The sequence below is a fragment of the Cupressus sempervirens genome, chromosome 4 (genome assembly GCF_028749045.1).
Source record: "Cupressus sempervirens isolate cs-2001-9-10 chromosome 4, ASM2874904v1, whole genome shotgun sequence".
Classification (NCBI taxonomy): domain Eukaryota; kingdom Viridiplantae; phylum Streptophyta; class Pinopsida; order Cupressales; family Cupressaceae; genus Cupressus; species Cupressus sempervirens.
The window spans coordinates 657171124-657195175 of NC_143121.1; the positions used below are offsets into that span (position 1 = coordinate 657171124).

The 24052-nt window shown below is 33.6% G+C and overlaps 2 pseudogenes; both read left to right on the plus strand.

Annotated features, from left to right (window-relative positions):
* The window catches only part of LOC149562959 (taxadiene synthase 1, chloroplastic-like), a 76304-nt pseudogene extending 59730 nt beyond the window's left edge, over positions 1-16574 (plus strand).
* Positions 16575-19411: 2837 nt separating this feature from the next.
* Positions 19412-24052, plus strand: part of LOC149562960 (taxadiene synthase-like) — a 98705-nt pseudogene continuing 94064 nt past the window's right edge.

A 24052-nucleotide genomic window follows, 5' to 3' on the forward strand; every position in this document is an offset into this window, starting at 1 on the left:
ACATGCTGTTTCATGGATAGCTCGACACCTGAACAAAATTGTATCACTCGGCACATGTTATCACTTGGCACTTGTTATCACTCGGCACTTGTTATCACTCGACACTTTATCTTGCTCGACACTTACTCTTGATCTTGGTTAAGTGTATTGACACTTAGTTGTCAAATTTATTCTTTAAGCTAACAATACTTTCATCTTGGGTTTGAGAACTAGGGCATACCCTATTTGAGTCCTTGATCGTATTCAATATTTCCTATTCACTTGCCATGACAACTAACTATTCTTTGGGTTTTTCATGGTCAGGGTTAGGGTTGGGAATAAGATTGTATTTATGTCCATCTTTTCTCATTTGGTATTTGTTAGAGACACCATCATGTTTGTCCTTAAGTTCATATTTCCATGGATGACCTCATAAAAGGTGATAAATGTCCATGTCTACAATGTCACAAAGGACTCTATCCTTATTATCTTTTATTTGAAAATATACCCAAGCATGTTTATTTCTCTTTGGTTAACCAAGATACATGGGAGGGATTAGGGTGGGTTATTCTATATAAATTTAATTTATCTACCATTTCTTTAGAAACAATATTTTTAGTAGAACAAGAATCAATAACTACCTTACATACCTTTCCATGGCTTTTGTAGTTGGTCCTGAAGAGAGCTTTCCTTTGTAGAGGCTCTACTGGTATAGGTGCTTGGATCAATTTCATCTTCATCATGAGAGTAGCCCCTTCTTCACCAGTAAATTCTTTGAAAATTTCATTATCATCATCTTCTTGAACAAGAATAGTTATTCTTTCTCCTTGTTTTTTCTGCTTCTCAGGACACTTGTTTGTATAGTGGCCCATCTGGTTACAATTGTAGCATTTGATCTGCCCATTATTTCTTCCACCTTTTCTACCTCTATCATTTCCTCTCCTTTCTTTTTATCTACCTCTTGAACTATTCTCACCTTGGGTATTCTCCTTGTTAGAATCTCCTTAAGGTCTACTGTCTTGTATTCCTTTACCCGCCAAGTTTCCTTTTCCTCTATGATTCTTTCCCTTATTTCTACCACTTTGTTCATTCCTTCTCTTGAAATTTTCCTCAACTTTGAGTGCTAACTAATAGCACTTGTTTATAGTACTAGGGCTTGTCAAACTCAATTCATCTTGAATGTCAAGCCTTAGTCCTTGCATATACATTTAAAGTTTCACACTTTCTAGTTCAACAAGTTTGGATTTTATCACCAACTTCTAAGTGTAGGTAGGGATGTCCAATTCATTTTGGCTCAAACTCATCCCATTCTTATAAAGCTGAACTTTACAATCCTTAGGGACATAGGTCTCTTTGAGTAGAACCACCATCTTCTTCCACATGCAGACTGGATTCTTTGCATTCTTCACTCTATCATCTTGAGTGAAATTCCACCATGTGAGTGCAGAGCCCTTGAGTCTAGACTTGGCAATCTTCACGCTTTGGTTCTCAGGGATGTGTTCACAATCAAAGAAACTAGTTAGGGCATCTACCAATCCATTTTAGCCTCTAGGTCCATCTTCCCATTGTATGTGGGAAAATCAAGCTTAGCATCCATGGTTCTACTCTCTATAGATTTCAAAGCCCTCACAAGTAGCCTCTGGTTAGCCTAACATTCTTATTCCTCCTACTCAAGGGGTACTTCATCACTCCCTTGTCTAACTTCTTCAAATATTTCACTACTTCTATTACAAAGATCTTCCTTAAGCTTATCCATCTCTTACCTCATCAGTTGCATCTCTTTGTCTCTTTGTTTATCTTCCCTTAGTTTTTGGCCTCTCAATTATTTCACAATCTCTTCATTGGTCATCCTTGAAGATAACCCTCCTTCATCTTCTCCTTCCATGGTGTTGTCAAATTTCTTACCCCAATAGATCTTAGGTTGCTTTGATACCACTCGATGTAGAGCTCTCCCTCAAATAAGAAACAATGTTATGGTATGGCCTTGGATTACTTCAAACATCCCAAAATGGAGTCGAGAGAGGGCTCTACAATTTTGAAACAAAGTTACAAAAAAACATAACCTAGGCATCCAAAAGAGAACAATTAGCTCTTAAGTAAAAAATCTCTAAATAATAAGTTTATTCCTTGAATGAGAACCAATGAGTTTATAGGGGAGTCAAAAATTTCCAAAGTACTTATCCAACTCAAAATGTGGGGTTTGGTCTACCTATCTTGTTCCCAATGATCATAAAAAAAAAATTACCTTTTAGGTCTAAGATCCCCAATTAGCCCTATCAACAAGGTAATTAGGGTTTAGTTTTAAATTACTCCAAATGATCCACAATTTTTTAAAGATATGGATATCCTTTTGGAAGAAGTGTAAGATTCCAACATTTTAGACACTAGACTAGTCAAATGACCCCCTTATCAAAAATCCAACAATTTCATTTATTCAGCCAAGTTGCTTGGGTTTGTGAAGGAAGTAATGAATAGATGTTTGACTAGATTAATCCAAATCACTCATGTTGGTACATCTAGATTACACCAAGGAGATCATACTCTACTGCTACACCTCAACCCATACGCTATCTGTAATACTCATTAAATAAAATAAGGAAGGTGTCCAAGCACCAATTTCTTTCATGAGTACTCCTCTTAAAGAGCATGAGTTGAGAAAATCTCCAATGGAAAAGCATGCCTATACAATGGTAAGAGTGCTCAAACTTTTTAGATTATATGTCTTACACTCTCATTCTATTGTATTTGTACCTGATTTAGTCATCAAAAAAATATTGCCCCAACAAGAGATAGTTTACAATAGTAGAGGTGCATGGATATAAAAAGTTCAAGAGTATGAAATCAACTTGAAGCCAATGAAATTAGTGTGAGGGAATGGTTGATTCAAGATAATTGCAAAAAATCAAGACTTGAGCCAAGAAGATTAATCTTCAAGGGCACTAATGGTCAGTCATTAAGATCCCTCATTCTCAAACATTTCCTATTTTCTAACTTACAAGGATTTCCCTAATGGACTAACATACAAGCAGAAAAGAGATGTCATAATCAAACCAGATAAGTATGTCATATATGATGACCAACTATAAAAGAGAGCAATAGATGGAACCTTCATAAGATATGTGGATAAACCTCAACAAGAAAGGTTGCTTCATAGTTTCCACAATGAGGCCTGTGGTGGTCATTTTTCATCAATATTTACTACATACAAGATTTTGAGTCAGTACTATTACTGGCCTAGCATGTCTGAGGATGATTATAAGTGGGTGGGCAAGTGCAAGAAGGGTAGGATATTCTCCAAGAAGCCTCCATTAGCTACTTTGACCCTAAATCTGGTTATAATTGAAGGCCCCTTATAGCAATGGGGTATTGATTTAATTGGACCAATCAATCCACTTTCTTATGCTAGTCATTTGTATTTCATCACTACTATAGTCTTCTTCACCAAATGGCTGGAGGCTAAGCCAACTAAGAAAACTACTTCTAAGGTCATCTATGAGTTCATCAAAGAGAACATTTTGATAAGCTTTGGGGTACCAATGAAGCTTGTCATGGACAACACCTCTTACTTTTCTTCTGCAGAGATTACAAAATTATGCTATGACAATATCATATATATTAGTCATTCATCTAACTATTTCCCTCAAGGGAATGGTAAAGAAGAATCAAGCAATAAAAAATTGATCAATATCATGAAGAATTTGGTTTCCAAGAACTTGAAGAAATGGCACAAGAAATTGCACAATGTGCTCTGGGTGGATAGAGTAACACCTAAGAAGGAAATTAGGATTTCCCTATTTGAGCTAGTATACCGAGTTGAAGCTAGCCTTCCTCTCCTAATAGAGCTATCCATTTTAAAACTACAACAAGTGATTAAGGATCAAATATTCCAAGATGGATTGAAGAAGTGCATTATGTACCTAACTAAGCTGGATGAAGAATGTAAAAGGATGGTTGATCACATTATGAAACATCAGAAGTGAGTGAAGACATTCTTTGATAAAAAGGCTAGGCCAAGGAAGTTCTTGGAGGGTAACCTGGTCCTATTATGGGATAGAAGGCATGAGCCCAAAGGTATGCATCACAAGTTCAATTCCCTCTAGAAGGGCCCTTTCAAGATTATGCAAGAAAATCAAAACAATTTTTTCAATCTAGCGTATCCTTATGGAGAGATTTTTTTATTTTCTAATAATGGCTAGGATCTAAAGTTATATAAAATTCATAACTGAAAATCAAGTAACCCTTGCAGTTGGTGTTAGTCTAGGTAGGTTGCTTTGCATCTTTCCTTTCTTTGTTTTACTTCTTTCCTAGGTTAGTTTTCCTTTCTATTACGTGCTTATTTTAGTTTCCTATTGTAGTTTTCCATTTTGATTATGTGAAACCAAAGAATTGAGGTCCCTTCTTAGACATTTTCAATGCCTAAGTCCCTAGCCAGAGCCAACTATTGCCAAGTTTTAATCTTTCACTTTTAAGCCTAAAGTCTTTTTGGTATGAAATTTAGTGTGTGTCCAAGTGTGATGTCTAAGTTTCTTTTAGGTCACTACACATCTTTCCTAAGGTATGCTACTTTATTTGCTTTCTCATTCCCCTTTACATTAGCTTTACCCACCATCTAAGTAGGTTTCCTATTTTTTTGGTGCGTGCGAGGTCTAGGTGATCTAGGCATGGTTGGGATATGTTCTGGCATCCTCTTGATGAGAAGTAAGTTATTCACACTTCATAATCTACTATCTTTCCCTAACATTCTATGTCCCACAAATTCTAAGCTTTCAAGTTGATTTTCCCCTTGAGTGAACTATATCAAGTGTGAATCTAAAGTATGAATCCATGACAATGATTAGCTAGATGAGAATATGATTATGTCACACTAGAGAGGCTTACTAAGTTGTGGATCGAAGCCATAAATAATCTCATTTAAATTTGTGGAGATAAGATCAAGTGTTATGAAGGAACACAGGTATATGGGTTTTTCATTGTGTACTCATGGAAGAGAAGTTGTTTTGTTCTAATTCTGATGCTCTATAAACTTAAGACAAATCTCAATTCTAATGATCAAATAGTGTGAGCACGATGTTGAATGAACCATTACTGGGATCATAATCAATAGAGCATGTTCAAGATCTAGCTTAGAGGCCATCAGATTAAGGTGAAAGAATAAAGTGTTGTTTCGGTGCTCCAGTCTAGTAAATGTTGCTGACAAAAGGGGTTTTCCATCCTAAGGAAATGAAAAAGGCAACTTCTTAGGAGGCCTTGAAAATAGAAATTCAAGTTACTATAAAGTTCCAATATTCCTCAAAGATTCTCAAAAGATACTTCTAGAAAATTTAGCAATGGAAATGCAATCCTGATATAAAGGAGATGTAATATTTAAAGCTTTAGGCAGAAAGTGAAAGGATGAAGTGCACAAGCTAGCAAAAGGATTACTCCCCATGATGTGATCCTAGATAGAAGGAAAATGGGTTTATGGAAAAGATAATTTTCTCTCTCTCTCCCATATATGTTAACATTATTAAGTATACCTACATTTTGTACTCTAAAGAAAAGCAAGCTAGTTCCCAAAAAGCTAAAGCATTTGTGTTCTTAAGTGATTCTTAGTCTTATCACTTTACTTTAAGTAAACTAATAGAGCTTTCAAGAATTTTGTATTCTACATAAAAATTAATGGAAAGTTTAAATAGTCATTAATCATAGAATTAAATGCAATTCCTTCTGTTATAATCATTGGCTAAACTTAATTTTGTTCATGTGGCACCAATGTTCTAATTCCTAAAGCTATTTCATTAGAATTGCCTATAATTGGTTTCTTCAAGTATATTTAAATGAATATTTATTAAGAACTATATCTTGTGCAATCATAGTGAATGAAAATCAAAGTTGCTGGTTATGATAAGGTAATTGGCTTGGAGAGTGAGTTAAAAGAACATACAAACACATCTTTCAAATTCTACAATTTGGGTGATCTTCATAGAAGACTTAATTCTCAACCCATTCATCCAATCACTTAGAAATTTAAAGAGAGTAAATTGGTTGAAGAATCTGATTTTACAATGGAAGTTCATGCACCTAAGTTATTGAAGGAATGAATCAAGAGATATAACACAGAAACAAAGCATATTTTGATTCCCAATCAATCTATTCTCATCTCAATCAACAAAGCACTGATGCAGTTTGCATTTGGCATTCTTGTGGAGGAGTAGTATTGTGATGTTGATTTCAGATATTTTGTGCCCATGTTCAACAATAAGATGACCCTCAAATAGGAAGACAAGCAGAGGACATGGTTATCGATAGCCCGCTCAAAGAAGATAAAAATGATGAAGATCCTATTTGACATGATTCTTAAAAGAGAGGTTATGGATATCCTTGCACTGCTCTTGAGACTCAAATGAAAAGAGGAGATTTTGGAATTCATCAAGCACCATTTATTCTTAGTACAAGCTATATGTTCTAAAGATATGTAGATGTAATAGGCACAGATCATATGTGATGAGCTCACCTCATGGTTGAATTTGGCTAGAGGATTCAAGTGTTAGTGTAAATAATTAATTATTATTACTCTTTACTTAAGTTTACTTAGATTAATGCATTATTTTATTATTTATTAGATTAGACACCTAGGAGTATGTGTACTCATATGATTTGTCTTGTTGAAAACATAGGAGTTAGCATCTCATTTTAGCACATGGTGTCTACAACACTAGAGTTTGCATAATCATCTGAGTTGCCATGTAGACAACACAATTGTTTGCACTCTAATTAAGCACATGGTGTCCACAACATAATTTTACATGACACACCCATGTTAAGATTATCCTCTGATCATTGCACTAACTTCTATGCTCAATGGAGGATAATCCAATCTTAGTGGAAATGTGCTTAGTTGTGAGACTTATCGTTGTGCTAACTCCTAGTTAGTCTAGAGGTATTTATATATAGGCACTCCTAGTGTGTATGTACATCAATTGAATTTTATATTGTTATTCTAATCATACTTTATTGGTGTATATTGTGTTTGTGCTTGAGCTTCTTGATCATGGGTGATTTTTCCCTAAGGAAAATTCTTGCATGGTATCAGAGTTGAGGGAGCTTCTCTTCACATAGCCATTATAGACCATTCTTGCTTTACCACTCAGAGGACCATGATTTAGATCTAGAGTTTCATAGTGATTAGGAGTGTCTAGAGCCAAAGCCAACCTCACCATTGCATCCAGAGCATCAATTTAGTGAATTTTGACTATAATTTTGCCTACCCTAGGCCATAATCAAATCAGAGGAAATTTGTTTTGCAAACCGAAACTCGAAGGCCCGATTTGTGAAATTGGTATGATCTCTTTAGATTTGTGCAATTAATTTTTTAGATCTAAATATTTTTATGTCTCAACATTTTTTCTTTTTAGGTTTTCATTTTATTTCTAAAATTTTGCAAAAAAATTGGCCTTTTAGGCAAGTAGGAGAGATCTTTTGTAGAACAGGATTGGAGCTTCCTGGTGCAAATCATATATTGGCATCATATTTAGAAGGTCAAAAAACCCCCAAATTGACATTTGTTCCATCAAAATTGGACATTTGAGGTAAAATATAGAGTCAATTGGTTTTTGTAGGTGCGACGATAGTAATTGAAGAAAAATAATTGTAGAGGTGATTTTCAAACAATGATATCTCCCTCATATGAACTCCTTTTTCTGAGCAATTTTTTTTTTGTTTTGGGGTAGAATTTCATGATCTACACATTCGTGTAGGATTTTTGAGATCTCTATTCCTAAATTATTTTGCAAATCACAAATCCCAAATTTTACAACTTCAAAGGCTTAGTTCGGGCTCATCTAGACACATATTTAGGTTCCATTTTTTTAAAGTGCTTATTTTTTTGTCTACTTTCCATATCTATAATTACATTATAGGATTGTGTGGATATAAATACCACTTTCAAAAATAAGTCCCTTTTTGCATTGTATTGCTTTGATAAAACTTTAAAATTATTGTACATCTGAGCTACAAAGCTTAGTAGTAGATTTGAACTCCAAAAGGAGGTTGTAAACAAAAAAATTCAAAGTCCACTTTTGTACATTTTGACAAGTGGCCTATTGTAAATGCACTACATATAAAGTTCCAAAAGCATAATTTTTTGGGGGGTTCTTTCATTGAGTGAATATGGGGGCTGTGTCTTGTGTTCTTGTGTCTCTCTTTCTCTCTCTTGTGTTTTTTTAATTTTGCATAATGGGTTCACCTAAAAATCCACTTTTAACTTCACAAAATTATACTACATGGAAAGATATTGTATGGCATAGACTAATGGAAAAAGGTTTAAGTCTATATGTTGATGGTACAATTGTAAAACCCACTGATGGTACTGCACAAGTTGATTGGCAAGTTAAAGTGAACTAGGCTTTAGGAATTATTAGGAGTTGTGTTCATAGAGATCTCTTCCTCCACATTTCTAGCTTTAAGGATGCCAAGGGTGCTTGAGAAAATCTTGAAGGTTTGTATGATAAGGTGGATGAGGAAAAGGGATTCCAAATTGAGGATGACCTACTTCTATTAGATCCTAAGAATTATTATACAATTCAAGACTATGTCAAAAAAGCCAATGAATTGAGAGCACTACTTTAGGATTGTGGTAATCTTATGAAGGATGATAGATTGATTCATCACATCTTGAAGAGGCTATCTTCAGAGTATGCATCTTTTACTTTAAGTTACAACACTCAAAGGTTGACCATGGGAAGTGCCTTCACTAAGCCTTCATTTGATGCATTTATAGAAATGTCGATGTTGGAACAATCCAAGTTGATAGACATGGGAGTTCTCAATTCGTCCAAGTCTACAACATTGGTGGCTAGTAATGAGAACAAATCAAATCAAGATGAAAAAAATTAATTACCAACAGCAAGAAAAAGTAGTGGAAGAAAAAATAACAATCAGAGACACAGAAATCTTCCTCCTCACAACAAGGAAATTCTTCTTCCAACAAGAAAGAAAACAACAACTAGAAGGATAAACTAATTTTTTCATATTTCAAGAAATTGAATTGTGATGAACATCATTGCAAGACAAAGAGAATAGATGAGTTGGAAAACTTACTTAGGAAGAATAAAATCAATGTGTCAATTGCTTACAAGGATTAAAATCCATCCACTTCATAGGGAAAAGGGAAAGCATATATGGAGAGTTTAAGTTCTTCAAGGGAATGGATTCTTGACTTAGGTGCCTCATATCATATGGGTTCTTCCAAAGGACAGTTATCTTCATTGAAGTAGTCTAAGGTACCTCACATCTTTGTAGGGAATGATACACAAGTGGAAGTTGAAGGGAAAGGATAGGTTGAGATGTAAAATGGTGAGTTCAAAGATATTCTCTATGTTCCTAACCTTAGCACAAATCTCCTTTCAATTTACCAAATCACTCACTATGGAGGTGGAAATAAAGCTAAATTCCTTTCCAATTCAATAATGGTGTGCAATCTCCAAGATGATTCATTGGTTGTAGTGGGTAAAGTCAATCATGACACAAGGCTCTATTCTTTTTCCCACTTTGTGCCTAAGTCTCCTTCACATGCCTTGTTGACAGAATCATAGTCACAAGATAAATTATGGCATGAGTGGTATGGACATCTTGCCTTCTACTATCTTCATCAACTTAGCTCAAAAATTATGGTCAAAGGTCTACCTACAATCAAATTTTCTATAGGTGAATGTTCAACTTGTTCAGTGGATATGCATCTAGAAGAGAAGATTGATAAAGGGAAGTCTTGAAGAGTATCAATTGTTCTTGAGTTGGTTCACACAGTTCTAGCAAGCCCTTTTTTAGTGACATCAGTTAGCAAGGGTTACTATGTCCTCACTTTCATTGATGACTTTCCATGAATCTCATGGGTCTACTTTCTTAATCACAAGAATGAAGTGTTTGATAAGTTTCTATCCTTTAAGAGTCATATTGAGAAGCAATTGAGTAAAGCCATCAAGTTTCTTCATACAGATAATGAAAGTAGATATATGAACTCAAGACTTAGAGACTTTTGTGAACTTGAGGGTATTAATCTTCAAAATCTTTTAGCATTTAGTCCATAAAAGACAAGTGTTGTAGCAATGAGGATTAGAACTCTCAAGTTAATGGCAAGTTGCACGATTCAAGCTAAGTCTCTTCATCCATCACTTGAAGTTGAAGCTATAAGTAGTGTCAATCATATCCTTAATAAGTCTCCTCATAATGTCTTAGATGGAATGACTCCTTTTGAGGCAAATGATGGACCCTACATGCACCCTATATCTTATGAGAAGATCAAAGGTACTCTGATTTTGTCTATCCTACATGAAAATCTAGTCATTGACACTATGGAGGTTCTTTTACAGGGGATAATCAAGAGAATAGATAAATGGGTGGAGTGGACCCCAGTGAGAAAGAAGAGGACTGGAAGCACTAGTTCTATGGATGGAGTATAAACTAGAGTCAACCAGGAAACCAAAAAAAAACCACCATAGCAACTACATCAACATCTGTAGGGCCATTATATTCCATTTTCCAAGGTGGAGACCAACCTCTAGAAAATAATGTGCCACTCACTCCTAACTATGGATTTGGCCCTCTTTCCAACATAGGAAAGGTTAGGGAGAAGCAGGATAACAAGGATAAGGGGGAAGAACAACAAAAATCTATGGCTAAGCCATCTTCCCCTATCCAAGTCATCAATTTGGATAATGACACTAACCCCATGGATGGCCAAGAAAATGATGCATCTTAGAAAGGGGATACCTTAGCCCTTTTGGTAACTAAGGTTATTGTCTTCCCTATTTTTTCTTAGGGAAAGCTAACTCCCTTGATTTTGAGGAAGCATTTTGATCCCACTACCTTACAATGCTCTATCAACATGCTCTCTATAGAGCCATGGATTAAAGAGACCATTGATATGGAGAAGAGGATATATGAGGAAGTGTCTCCATTGAAGGACTTGATCACACAAGTCACCTCCTCTTAGCCATCCAAGAAGATGATGAAGTAGAAGATAATTGTTGCATTGGCTATAGATTCAATGAATGACCATATGCTAGTTGAGATTGTTGAGCCACAAAAAGAAGGAATATTTCATGAGCTCTCAAAGGATGATTTCCAAATTAAAATGGTAGATCTTGGCATCTTAGTTCATGACTCCATGGTGAACATGTGGAAGTCTACCAATGAGAAAATTAAAAACAAGCTAGAAGAGCTTGGACGAGAGAAGAAAACTTTGAAATCCTTGAACAAAGAATTAGTGGAATGCATAAGGCCTACACTTGGAAGCACTTCGTCAATTCGATTTGACCCAAATGCAGAGGAAAATAAAAATCTAGTCCTAAATCTACAACAAGAAAAGAAATTTGGGTAGGTTGGATGATCATGGGTAGATCAAATCAAGGATCAAGGTCCCCCACCAGTTGAAAACCTAGGAATCCTAGTGTTGGATGCTCACAAGCTTGGGAAAGTAGCTTCAAATCATCAAAGAGCCATATAGAAGGCAACATATATGCTAAGAAAGAAATCATCCCTTCTACAAGAAGTAATAGACATGAAGATAAATGTGGTCATTGCTCATGGGATCCTTAAGACTGACAAGGAGTCATTGTTTGAGTAGAAAAAATCCTTGGAGTTTTTTATAAAATCTCCAAGAGATCTGAAAATGAGCTCAAGGATGTGCATGACTTGGTGGAAAAGGTCATTGAAAATTTGTTTCAATATTTGAAGATATTGCACATAGATTCCTTTATGTCCATCAATGGAAAGCTTGTGGATATTGAGAGAATGAAATCAAAGTTCTTGGTATTTTTTGATGAAGCCATTGACCCACACAACTTAAAAGTGTCCAAGATTTAGGAACTTTGAACAATATATGCAATCACAAGGAGAGAAATAGATAAATTCTAGTCAAGGGTTTCTAGAATTGATGAACTGACAGAGATGCATGACTACTGGATGGTCTGAGGTGACAATATCATCATTCTAGATGTTGAAGAGCTAGAAAAATTAACTAAAGCCATGAAATATTATAGAGCTAAATCAGTTACTCCTATGGAGACATGATGTTCTGATGCTTTTCTAAACATCTTTCATTCTTCCTCTTCTCTTCCTTTTTGTAGCCATTTATGGAATTTTATCATTTTCTATAATGGACAATGATTTAAGCTTTTTCTATTTTTAGTTTATTCTATTTAGAGATGCTCTACAAATCAATCATCTAGTGTAATTGGGCATTTTGAAGAAGGCCAATAAATGTAACCTTTTATGATGTTAATAAGATCAACAAAGTTTAGTTTGGTAAAACCCCTATAGCTAGGACTACTATGTGTAACTCTAGGTCCATTTTAATTTTTTTTGTTCATTAAGTTTCAACATAGTGTATGGAATGAATGTGCTAATGTTGAATATTGACTGAATGTGAATGAACTTGGTTTTATTTCCTTTATTCAATAGATTGCATGTCTTATTTCTTCAACATAAGTATCTCTTTTTTTCTCTATGCTATATACAGTAGTTGGTATGTTTAGTATAGTTCATTCCATAAGGAAGCCAACAATTGGTGTGTGGAGTAGAAGAGAGATAAAAAATCTAGTGTTGTCAAAATATCAGCTAACTATGTAATCTAAGAATTACTTATTTCACCATCCATTCCTTTCTTCCTGTTGTCATAAATGGTTATGAATACTTCCATTTATTTCATTATAGGTCAGAATAGATTGCATGTTGTGTATTAGTCCCCCTTTTAATTTCCTAGGTTGTTTAAAAGTGTTGAGAAACTTGGTGTTTACCTTTTCTTCTCTCTGGTTAAGAGCATACCCCCAAAACTTGAAAAAAAAAATTCATTACATATCTTGCATTTAAAAGGAAGTTGTACATGTCAATTTAGGGGTCCTTGATATATTACTACATTGACACATTATGTTGTTAACATCTTTGTCCTGCATAGGCCATTGGGCAAGTTAAGAGTCAAGGTATAAACTAAAAAGATAAGGAGACAAAATGTTAACCAACAAGTATATATGAATCAATAATATTATAAATTTAAATGAAATATATGTACCAAAAAAATTAATTATTTCCTTACCACCATCAAAAGTCACTTTTTACATCAACCTCAAAAGCTCATGGACAATCATGAGTAACAAGGCCCTACAAAAATTCAATCAATATAATCACTCGATCATACTTATAAATACTATTTGAAATATCAATACTAACTATTATAAATAAAAACTAAAACTATGAAAACTCTTTCATACCTTGGTTAATGGCTCTAAACTAGCCACCATGGCAGCACCTCCATGATTGATGGACTAGTGAAGATGAGGAGGAGTCAGTGACATCAACAACTGCAAATCATATAATACAATTTACATGTTTTTTATAGAATATAATATAATCAAATGAATTAAATTAGCATGAAATAAATGTACCTCTACGAAGTTCATATCATGCCTAGGCTCAAAGTCCCTTGTGAATGTCGATGGTCCAGTGGAGAACTAATACACATGGATAAAAAAATTGTCGATCCTTCATATGATTACTCAATAAATATATGTATTAATTTAAATTATTAAATCAATACATACCTCTCAACTCATCTATGAGATATAAATTGGGGCTAGGAAATTAGTACTAGGGCCATCAAAACTCTTAATCCAAATTTAGAACAATGTCAAGAAATAATAATTAATTAGTCATTCACTATACATATTAAATATGATCAAATTAGTTTATTATAATTATAATTGACCTATGTGTCAATGCCAAATGTGTCACTTGGGAACTCATTAGTGACTATCTCATCATCCATAATGTCTCCAATGTGACTTTCAAATGTGTATAAGGATCCACATGATGTGCACATGTGATTACAATGCAAAGAAATCTCCTCCGCAACTAATGGACCAAAGCAATGAATGAAGGTCTGTGCCAAATCATTGATAGTCCCTAGAGTACTGGTCTCTACATGTTCATTCAAAATTAAAGGAATAATGACATGCTCACCTTCTGGTTGGACAACAGGTACCCTAATTGCATTAGGGTCATGAAGTGCCCTTGACCTCTAAAATGATGACCCCCACCTCTACCTTGAAAGTCTAACATTTCAAAATAATTGAAGATCTCACCAAGGAAAAATTTAGAATATAATTTCTTTAACAAATACATTAGAACCTCATGATTATTTTTTGGAGGGGCATCAAAGTCCATCCACCATCTATCCCAAAAGTTATTTCTAATATCATCATGTATGCACCAGTGGATGGGGAACCTTCTAGTTGTATGTTTAATAGTGTCTTGTTATCTTGGATTTTTCAACAATGTACATATGTTACCTTTCATTGTGTCCTTTTCTGTACATCTTTATAGGATAATTTTTTTCCATAATATCTTCTTTGTTCTTCTCTCTTAATGTGCCAAATATCCAATTGACCACTAATAGAAACTACATGGTTCATAATGGACTCAAGGGATGATGCCAATTGTGCTCTCATAGGATTATTTTTCCCAAAAGCTTTCAACCTAGCAATGATTGCTTCTAATTCATTTCCCCCTCTTTCTCTTTCATTCATTATATTGTCTTGGGTGCCTATATGAGGTCTTTCAATTGATGGAGGTTGCATAATTTCTTGCTCTTCTACATGAGGGTTTTCATTGTTTTCTTGTGGAGGGTTTTCATTTTGATCTTGTGGAGGGTTTTTATTTTAATTCATCTTTATCAAGCTAGGGATTTTGTGGTTGATTATTCAAATTTCCTAATAAGAAACCAATTGCATTTTAAATAAATAAAAAAATTTGAAGCAAAATTGAAAAACATACAATATAATGCTAAAAATACAAAATAATGCAAAAACAAGAGTAGAAATCATACTTGATGATCCTAATCTTCATCTACAACAATGAAGAGGAATTTTGAAGAGGAGAGTGAGAAAATTATTCAACTTCTACAAAATGTTTGCAAATTGTTGAGGGAAAAGAAGGCACCAACAAAAAGCATCAAGAAAAAATGGAAAGGACGAGATTTCAGCCCATATATAAGTTTTTGAAAAAATGTGCACGTGCTTTAGCTTGGGCTCCACAAGCCTAAGGCTTGTGGTGCCCAAGCCAAACATGCTTTTTAAATTTTCAAAATAAAAGTTATGTGTCAATATTTTGGCATCACAACTTGGTGCATTTTCCCTATGTTTACACAAGTATTTTCTATCGCATGTACTTTTAAGCTCATTAATTATAATGATTTAGTCAAGTATTTTATAGGGTAGATATTGGAGTGAAAAGGGAATTGGATGGGGTAGGGAGAGCCTCTTTACAAATCCCAATGCTACAACACTGGGATTTTGAACCCTTAGGATCCATTGATATAATGTCTCCTCAATGTTGGTAATTAATTTCTACCAAACAAAGTATTGTAAGTCAAAGAAGGAACCATCCATTCTAGAAATTGGTCATTTCAAATTAATAGCCTATTCATTGTAAATCTGTCAACCACCAACCATTTGAATTTTAGTCATTTCAATTTATGACTCATTCATTCTATGAGTTGTCAGCCAACAGTCATTTTTATCTCATGTTTTTTGTGCATCAATCTAAGTGTGAGTTTTATTATATTTTATCTTCTTCCTTGTATTTTCCCACTAACATTGTGGTATCATAGCTAATGGAAGATCCTTTAGAACCCATTTTTTGGGTTTCTCCATGGTTTATTGTCTTCATGGTATTTTTTCTACATGGTATTAAAAAAAAATTGAGTTCATGTGAAAGTTGTATTTTTTCTAAGCAACATAGAGAATGTTTTCCAAAATAAATATCATATAGAGCTTGGACACCTTTAGAAATTGTTCATATAGACTTGTGTGGTCTAATGCAAACACCATCATTGAGAAGGGGACATTTATTTTCTAACATTCATTGATGATTATAGTAGGAAGACATGGGTTTAATTTGTCAAATATAAATTTGAGACATTTGGAAAATTCAAGGAGTTAAATGCATTGGTTGAAAAACAAAGTGGCTTGTTCATCAAGGTATTAAGGTCAAATAGATGATGAGAATACATGTCAAATGAGTTTTTGGATTACATCAAGTATCATGGAATAAAGAAGTAATTTACTACAACTTACATAGCTTAGAAAAATGGTGTTGTAGAAAGGAAGAATATATAAATAATGGAGATGGCAAAGAGCAAGTTGAAAGTTAAGAATCTACCCAATGAATATTGGGGTGAAGTAGTAGCTTATGCTATTTATATCTTGAATAAAAGTCCAACCAAGATTGTAAAGAATATGATTCGACAACAAGCATGCAGTGGTAAACAATATTGTATCTATCATTTAAGAGTATTTGTTTGTATTTCTTATGTGCGTATTCCTAAAGAAGTAAGAAGTAAATTAGATGATAAAAGTGAAAAGTTCATATTTCTTGGTTATGATGAACAATCTAAGGATTACAAGTTGTTTAATCTTGTAACCAAGAAAGTAATTGTAAGTCAAGTTGGTATATTTAGAGAAGATGAATCTTGGGGTGGAAGTATAGATACGACAATTATAGGCACCCCAACAGTATCATGTGATGAGAAAGAAGGAAAAGGTCAAGAAAATGAAGATGATTAGTCAAATAATAAAAGAGGAAGTCCATCAAGAAGCCCACAAGGAGATAACACACAAATGAGAGATGAGCAAGGAGAATTTTCAAGTCCACAAGTAATTAATACTCAAATCCTACAATTTCACAATTGAGATAAAGGTGTAAAAGAAATAAGACTACATGTTTGAAAGATATATATGATCAAGAGGATAGGATAAATTAACAATAAATTTTTTCTCTATTTTCTCAAGATCCTATATATTTTGAAGATACAATTAAGGAAGAACAATCGATTAATGCAATGAGTGATGAAATGGAATCTATTGAGAAAAATGATACATGGGAACTAGTCAATTTTCCTAAAGATAGAGATTGCATAGGTATAAAATGGGTTTATAAAACTAAGTATAAGGAAAATGGAGAAATTGACAAATATAAGGCAAAACTAGCGGCTAAATGGTTTGTAAAAGAATATGGAATTGATTATAATGAATTTTTTTCACAAATAGCTAAACTAGATACTACTAGAATGGTTCTAGTAGGATATAATTTAGTGGCTAATATTCGTAAATTGGCTAATTTTAGAATTTTTTGTCTAGTATTTTGGCTAATAATTTAAGATTTGATACAACTTAAATTGCCATAGTTTTATAAAATTCAATTCTACAATATTTAAAATCACTCAATAATTTATTTTATTGAAAAATTTAAACTCAAATATTTGTTACATGAATAGATTTGAGTAACCTAAATATAATATATTATTGGAGAAATTAAATTGAACTGACCAATAATTATCATAATTATTAGTTAATTTAGGGATATATCACCAATATTTATTATTCACTATTGATTTAAAGTATATGTAATGATTCTCATAACATTCCACAAGGTAAAAAAATGTTCAATTTTAATTTGTAACATTCCATGGTGATTAATGAACTTCCTATTATTATTGAGATTTGTTAATATTTTATACAAAAAAGATTATGATTCAAAAATATTCGCCAAAATTAATCATATTTAGAATAAAAAATTGAGAGTTTCGCGAATATAAATAAATTTTTTTTTTCAAAACAATGAAATATTCGCCAATATTTTATATCTTTTTTTGGAGCTGGCTTTCTTAAAGTTTACCCTGGGTTCCAACTATTGCAACTCAATACAAATGGATGCTTTATCAAATGGATGTAAAATTAGCTTTCTTAAATAGATATTTGGAAGAAGAAATTTATGTGCAACAACCACCAGGTTATGTAATAAAAGGATAGGAAGACAAGGTTTATAGATTAAACAAGGAACTCTATGGGTTAAAGTAGGCACCAAGGGCTTGGTATAGTAGAATTGACTCATACATGATTCAGAATGGATTCGATAGAAGCCTTAGTGAGCCAACTCTATACACCAAGTTCAATAAGGAAGGTCAAATTTTTATTGTTTTCTTGTATGTTGATGATTTGACCTTTACACATAATCTTTCTATTGAAATGTTTAAATCAGCAATGAAGAAGGAATTTGAGATGAAAAATTTGGGTTTGATGAAATATTTTCTTGAAATAGAAGTAACACAAAATGATAAGTGTATTTTCATTTCTCAACATAAATATGCAAAAGACATTTTGCGAAGGTTTAGAATGGTAAATTGTAGTCTAGTTTCTACACCTATGGCAATAGCCACAAAAATAAGAAAAGAAGATGATGAGATGAATTTTGATATGACTTTATTTAGAAATCTTATTTGTAGTTTGATGTATCTCACAACAACTAGGCTAGATATTATGTATGTACTTGGTGTAATTTATAGATTTATGGATTCACCTAAGAACTCACATTGGCAAGAAGGAAAAATAATATTGAGGTACATTACAGGGACTATGAATTATGGTATATTGTATTGTTCTTTAGATGTATTTTAGTTAATTGGATATACTGATAGTGACTTTGCAAGAAGTATTGATGATAGAAAAAGTACATCTAGATATGCATTTGATCTTGGAACATGTATTGTGGTATGAGCATCAAAGAAGCAACCTATTGTGGCAATCTCATCAACCAAAGCATAATATGTAGCAGGGACATAAGCAACATGTCAAGCAGTATGGATACAAAGAGTCTTGAAAGATCTAAAGCATGCACGAGAGGAGTCTACTATAATATATTATGATAAAAAGTCCACCATTGCATTGTCAAAGAATCATGTTTTTCACAAGAGGAAAAAGCACATTGATATTAGATATCACTTCATTTGAGAACTATTTAACAATGGATAAATTAGCTTGGAGCATTGTAGATCTAAAGACCAATTCACAGATATATTTACAAAGCCACTACCACAAGACCAATTTGAATGTTTAAGAGATAAAATTAATCTTGTAAATTTTTATGTAATTAGTGGTAGAAATTAGAAGGGAGTGTTGGTAATTAATTTATACCAACCAAACTATTGTAACTCAAAGAAGGCATCGTCCATTGTAGAAATTGGTCATTCCAAATTAATAACTTGTTCATTGTAAATCTGTCGATCACCATCCATTCCAACCTCAGTCATTTCAATTTATGACTAGTTCATTGTATTCAAAATATAATCATATTTATCACATGCTTTTGATTGGAGGATTCTAGATTGCTCCAAGTCCTCTATAACAAGACATTTGTAATCAAATTTTATCACAAGGAAATACAAGTTGAGTTTGTTGTGCATCAATCTAAGTGTGAGTTTGTTTATGTTTTATCTTCTTCCTTGTCCTTTCCCATCAACACCTAGGTATAACTTTTCCCTCTAGATAAAATATTACTAGAGGTTATATATATTTGAGATTATTACTGTCTAAATAAGTTGTTTTTATAAACTGACATGTTCAAAATGTCAGAGGAGCTCAATAATTTTCTATACGAAAATGGACACTTCTTCTCTTATATGGGTCAAATATGTACATAGAACATAGAAGCATAGTTAATCTGTTAAGACCTTCCGATCTTGTATTCCCTAGAGAAATGATAATGCATAAAACAAGGTTGTTTGCTTCTAGATATCTTAGTGAATCACTATTAACAAATTATATCTAAGTAATGAGGGAATTGCTAAAGAGGTTAATGATAGTACTATATTTCAAAAAAATCTTCCATGATGACTTGTAGAAGTTGTTCCAAAAGGGGGAATTTTTTTCAAATGATTGAAATTTAATGTCAGATATCTTTTTAGACTGAATATGCACTATAATATTCTTGGCATAAAAGTATGTCAAACCTAGAAGCAAGGAGCTACATTGATGCTTATAATGATAATTAAGCGTGGCTTAGAAAAACCCTATTCAAGTAGGTTTACATAATTTTCTTCTATTTTTTTAACCACCCATTTGTTCATCATCTTCTATGTTATTTATTTGTTTATTTTACAACATGCCATATGCTCATAATAGTTCTTGTGTTGACATTGGTACATTAAACTTCATCATTGAACAATCCATGCATCAAAAGGAATTGAAAGATATTTCAAGGTGGGTGAGATATAATATTACTAAATCTTTTTACTTTTTATTGGTCTAACAATTTAAGAAAATAGTAATTATAGTTTTATGTATGTTGTGTGAGATAGTTGGTGGAAAAAGTCATACATGGCAGAAATAGACTTTGGCCAACAAAGGGTGCTAGAATGGTTCACTATTGGAGCCTTATTTGAGCCTATGTATTCATTATATAGAATTTTTGTCACCAAAATTTTTTTCTTGTTAGGAGTTATCGATGATGCTTATGACACATATGCAACAATAGAAGAGCTACAAATTTTCATAGAAGCAATCAAAAGGTAATTTCTCAAATTCTAGTTCAACACATTGCTCAAAACCAAGTTACTTCATACTTTTTGCTATGTCTAGATGGGATACTTCTCTAGTAGATTATATGAAAATATTCTTCAAAGTGTGGTATGAAATGATGAATGAATTAAAGATAGAGTGGGCAAAGAAACAAGGATGTGATATGCTCCCCTACATTAAAAAATAAGCATGTAATTAAATTATTCTCTCATTGTATATGCTTAGATACTTGGAAATTACCTTTTAGGAGTGATTCATTGTGTCTTCACTCTATTTGTATAGATAGAGCACATAAATACTATAATGCTTGAAATAAAATGGTCAAATGATGGCTACTTATCAACAATTAAAGAGTAATTTAAGAATCATGTCTTATCAATTGGTGTTGGGCCAGGTTTACTTGCAATATTTTTAATGGGTGAGATTGTTACAGATAATGGTTTTCAAGTTGTAGCTAATTCCTCAAAAAAATTTCATCTTATGACCTTGCAAGGGTGAATTCTAAATGATTTTGTAAGTATGGAGGTAATTACTCTAGCAATCAACTATGAAAAGGAATGAAGAAAACACATGATAATCATGTATCTTATTTGATGTAGAGTGAGAAGGATCAAGGGGGACAAGAATGGTCACTTAGAAAATATTATATGAAGGGTAATATCGGTTCTATAGAAGAAGATTTTCTAAATCACTTTAGAGAAATTGTCAATCATACTTTGAAAGAATCAAACTATGATCTTTTTTAAGGCAATTGATGCACCCCAAAATGTTGTGAAATGGTTCTCTTTAAAAACAACTTTGATCAAACCTTTAAAACTATGGCAATAAATTTATAAAATGTATTAGCCCTTATATCAATTTATGTTGGCTCTTTAAATAATAGATTAAGAAATTCTCAGGATATGTTGAATTCCTTCTTCAAACTTCTTACTTATCTTGCCATTGAATGAGATTAATCAATTTATAGTTGATTTCCCCTATGCTTCATGTTCTATAGGATCTAGGTTGTTCTTCATCTATATCTTCAAGTAGATGATTTTTATAGAAAAATATTTGTGATCCTTCTGCTCTTCCTAATCTCTAATACAAAGTGGCATATATTTTAGAGTGATGACTATTCTTCTATTCAGTTGATTACTACTATATTCCATATTTTCTCATTTTTGCACTTATTTTTTATTAGAGCTAAAAAAAGTTTTTTATAGGGGACCCAAAACTCCAATTATCTTATAGAAATAAAAAGAGCATTAAGTCCTTAAATGGAAATATATATTGACTAGCAAGCACACACACTACCATTACCAACTACACCTAGCTAAAGTCAACACCAAAAAATTTAAACAAAAAGGAACAAACTAAGAGCCAACCAAAAGAAATAATTACCTAAACAAACCACAAAAAGAAAAATAGACTCCAACCTACTACTCCTATCTAAGATTTTTCATTCCCTAGAAGGTCCTCACCCTCCTTCCCCCAACAAGATCTAGCACAAGCCTATCCAAATCTATTTATGGTCTTACATGTGAAATCACAAGCTACCCCTATTGAAATAAGGCTGGGTCCTGAACTAGACCCTTCTAGGTTGCTTGGCATTTTTTATGATCTTACCATCCTACCCCACACCCCCACACCCTCACCCCCCAACCAAGGGACCATTTTTTGATGTGGGGTCCAAGGAAATCACAATCTTGAAGTTAGATTGGAAAGGGTTTTCATGGGTTCCAAAACTCCTTTGGAACATGCAGAACTACCAAAAGTGGTTTTGGGTTTGGAAGGACCTAAGATTTCACTACTAGACTTGGTGGTTGACTTGATATCCTTTGGGCTCTCTCCAAGCCTAGTTGGAAAGTTTGTGTCTTTTAGACTAAATGTGGATATGGTTAGAGAATGGTGCTTAACTAAATGGAGGCTAGTGGGATCTGTGACCATTTCAGCGATGTTAGGATCTCTATTTGTTTCTAGCTTCACAATAGAAGCTTACATGAACACCATTCTGGTGAGCTACTAGCACTATGGTAAGCACCTTTTGGAATTAATAAAATGGAAGTTGGGAATTAATCCAAGCCTAGACCTGCACAAGATTTCTCTATTATGGGTCTAATAATCATGACTCCCCTTGAAATTCTAGGATGAAAAGTTTTTTATATGGATTGGAAATTATTTTGAGTACTTTATTAAATCAGACATTACCACCAGTACCAAATCCATACTAGGTTTTGCAAGATTATGTGTGAATGTAGTGGTAAAAAGACCTCTTCTAACCTCAGTGGCTCTTAAATCAAAATGGGGTTCTTGGTCTCAACCTATGTTGTATGAGAATGTTGCCCCCTTCTATCAAAAATGCAATATGTTTGGGCACTTGGATGTTGACTACAAACCCTCCCTTAATAATGAGAAGATGAGGGAAAAATTATTTTCCCCTAGAGTGGTTAAAGCCTACTACTCAATAGATATTGTGACAAGGTGTCAGGATAATATCGACTCAACTATGACCCTTGGGAAGGTTTTAGAAATGGGTTTGATGTCCCCTCAACCTGTGGTAGGTAAAGAGGGTCCCTAGAAAGAGGAGGATAGCTAGTCCAAGGAAACCGAGATGTAGATGTCTCCTAATGCTTAGGTAAAGAACCACCTTGAGGATAAGGATAATCACTTGGATGTTTTGGCTTCTAGGGTCTTAAAGACCATTGAAAAGGTTGGAACAAGTCTTGAGGAAGGGGAAATTCTCTCAATGTAAACTACTATACTTACATCTCAAGTTATGGGGGTAGAGAATAGTTTCATGGGACTATCAAAAGAGGTCATGAAGACTTAACTAAATTTGGATCCTTTCTAAAACCCCTCTAGAAAGTAAAATAGCTCACCCCAACTAAGCAGTACCCTAGTGGTGTCCATCTCAAGTATTCTTGAGGTTTACTCACTAGACCTAGCCTCCTCAAGCTCACAATAGGTGATAGATACTATGGAAAGTTACACTTGATAGACTGTACCCAAGACAAAATTGAGAGGTGTTGGTAAGGAAGATGTTGGTTTGGCTGTGAAAGTTGGGAGACCCCTAAACAAGATCCTTCACTAGAAGGATGCAGTATGGGATATAGCACTAGAAAAGTGGAAGACCATGGAGGACATATAAGAATAGAAAAAATGAAAATTATTTTTGGGAATGTGAGGGGGTTTAATAGCCCCAAGAAGTAGTATGAAGTCACACAAAAGATCTTGGAATTGAAAGATGATATAATTCTTTTGTAGGAGGTTAAAATAACGACACAAACATTTTCTAAAGTTACTGAGTAAGTATGGTTGAGAGCCAAATTCTCTTATAGTAGTGTTACTGGGGGTTTAGTGGGAATATCTACTCTTTGGAACCCTAAAAATGTTATGGGTAAGGAGATCCACCTAAATCACCATTTTACTATTGTTCATTTTGTTTCCCAAACCCATAGATGAAATATGTTTAAGTTTTATACCCCTAATACTCAGAATTGGAGACTTACGACATGTGAGCAGGTGATTGATATAGCTATCTTGGTGAGGAATGACAATCTGTTGTGTATGGGAGATTTTAATACCCCCTCTACCCATCAGAGAAGATGGGAGGCTAAGAGGACTTCTCTAAAAGAATGTATGATTTGGAAGATTTCATGTGGTGAAATGACCTCCTTGATATTGATCTCAAGGAGTCCCCTTTACTT